The sequence below is a fragment of the Schistocerca cancellata genome, chromosome 7 (assembly GCF_023864275.1).
Source record: "Schistocerca cancellata isolate TAMUIC-IGC-003103 chromosome 7, iqSchCanc2.1, whole genome shotgun sequence".
NCBI classification, from domain to species: Eukaryota; Metazoa; Arthropoda; class Insecta; order Orthoptera; family Acrididae; genus Schistocerca; species Schistocerca cancellata.
Genome location: NC_064632.1, coordinates 145,820,428 through 145,822,677, shown reverse-complemented (window position 1 = coordinate 145,822,677; position 2,250 = coordinate 145,820,428). Strand labels below are relative to the sequence as shown.

General features: G+C 48.1%; 2 non-coding genes across 2 annotated transcripts; one reads left to right on the top strand and one right to left on the bottom strand.

The window, feature by feature from the left end:
* Positions 1–1,220: 1,220 nt before the first annotated feature.
* Positions 1,221–1,295, bottom strand: Trnas-cga (transfer RNA serine (anticodon CGA)). Its single transcript has one exon. It is a non-coding gene; the product is annotated as a tRNA-Ser (tRNA).
* A 436-nt stretch (positions 1,296–1,731) lies between these two features.
* On the top strand, positions 1,732–1,806 carry Trnas-cga (transfer RNA serine (anticodon CGA)). The gene has a single exon. It is a non-coding gene; the product is annotated as a tRNA-Ser (tRNA).
* The last annotated feature ends 444 nt before the right edge of the window (positions 1,807–2,250 follow it).

Sequence of the window (2,250 nt, the reverse complement as noted above, 5' to 3'; positions counted from 1 at the left end):
ATCATGATACTGCCACCTGAGAGGTACCACATGTGAATGCTGGATGCCCGTGACAAACCATTGTGTCATCTGATATCCCTCAACAGCCAGCCTTGACGTCAAGTCGTACCCCACTCCTCTCAAGACCAAGAATGTCGAGTGACGCCGTTATGACTCTGCGAAATGTTGAAAGGATGACGGTCATCCGATTTAGAGCAGAATTCGTCACGCAACACAATACGGTATCACCTACCAGCAATTCATGCTTCCCAGTCAGGACACCATCGCACACGCAGGCGTCTGTATTGTGGTTATATCGGCATGGACTGTAATTCTGTAGTACGGCTGCTGCTCGATTCCGACCAATGTTGTGGGATGACGCAGTCGGTTGCGGACAGTCCACATTATTTGTCCCCGGATGAGGACCAGGGTGCCTTCTGTATGTAGGGAATCCACGATCCAGTACTCAAAGATTACAATAATTTAGTCATACAGGTCGAGGACAATACAAGAGCGAATACTCACATGCCCACTGCGACCAAAAAGAGATATTACAGATGCACTTAAGTGATAGGGTGGTTCTTTTAATACCGTAGTGGAAGGAGAAGAATCGTATCGGCAGAGAGAGTACCTCCATCGCCGTGGGTGACCAGCATCAAACCGAATTATACTGGCTAGTGTTTTTATCCGAAGGTGATTACAAATACAGAGAGCCGAAATTACATGTGCAGTGAAGAAAAAATGTTCAATTGTGTGTGAACTCCAAAGGGACCGATCTACTGAGGTCATCCACCCCTAGACCTACACACTACTTAAACTAACTTGCGCTAAGAATAGCACACACACCCATGCCCGTGGGAGGACTCGAACCTCCGGCGGGAGGGGCTGCGCAATCCGTGACATGGCGCCTCAAACCGTGCGTCCACGCAGTCGGTATAGCATGTGCAGATTATTACAACAGCGTGTGATGGTATTCCTATGCTTTTCACCTGTGCTGAGATCGTCAATAGAAATGTGCGACAATGGTGGTGACTGTATCCATTGGTGTTTAATTTAAAAAAAACCTATTCTATGACTTAACTGAACAGCAAAAATCCAATTGAAACAACTCTCGTAGAGGTCAAAATCGGTTAGAACTCAACCGTTTGGTCATTTAAATAAAGATTAAGCTTCCAGAATGAGATTTTCACTCTGCAGCGGAGTGTGCGCTGATATGAAACTTCCTGGCAGATTAAAACTGTGTGCCCGACCGAGACTCGAACTCGGGACCTTTGCCTTTCGCGGGCAAGCGCTCTACCAACTGAGCTACCGAAGCACGACTCACGCCCGGTACTCACAGCTTTACTTCTGCCAGTACCTCGTCTCCTACCTTCCAAACTTTACAGAAGCTCTCCTGCGAACCTTGCAGAACTAGCACTCCTGAAAGAAAGGATATTGCGGAGACATGGCTTAGCCACAGCCTGGGGGTTGTTTCCAGAATGAGATTTTCACTCTGCAGTGGAGTGTGCACTGATATGAAACTTCCTGGCAGATTAAAACTGTGTGCCCGACCGAGACTCGAACTCGGGACCTGCAGAGTGAAAATCTCATTCTGGAAATAACCCCCAGGCTGTGGCTAAGCCATGTCTCCGCAATATCCTTTCTTTCAGGAGTGCTAGTTCTGCAAGGTTCGCAGGAGAGCTTCTGTAAAGTTTGGAAGGTAGGAGACGAGGTACTGGCAGAAGTAAAGCTGTGAGTACCGGGCGTGAGTCGTGCTTCGGTAGCTCAGTTGGTAGAGCGCTTGCCCGCGAAAGGCAAAGGTCCCGAGTTCGAGTCTCGGTCGGGCACACAGTTTTAATCTACCAGGAAGTTTCAAAGATTGAGCTGCTACATTATTCGACCGCTAACAATACCAAATTAAATCGGGTGCCCCACTTATCTCTATGTTGTACATTTCGACTGGCCGACCAAATGCAGACCCACAGAGAAGCCAGTTAACAGACAGTGTCAGGTGCTCGTCTCGCAAGGGCCTGCGAAATGTACTCCCATTGTAGGCATCACATCTGACACTGTTCGCGCACCATACATGACCTAGCAGGCATGCTGACAAGACTAAAGACGAACAGTCCTAATGCTCACAGGTGACCGCTCTACCTTTCACAGAGATTTGCAACGCTTGTTATTTACACACCCACCGATAGTCCGTACGTGTACGAAGTTACATTGATATTCGACCTTGTCTTCTGAGTGTTTCACCTTTCTTTGGTACGGCAGCTGTACTGGTCCCCTGGA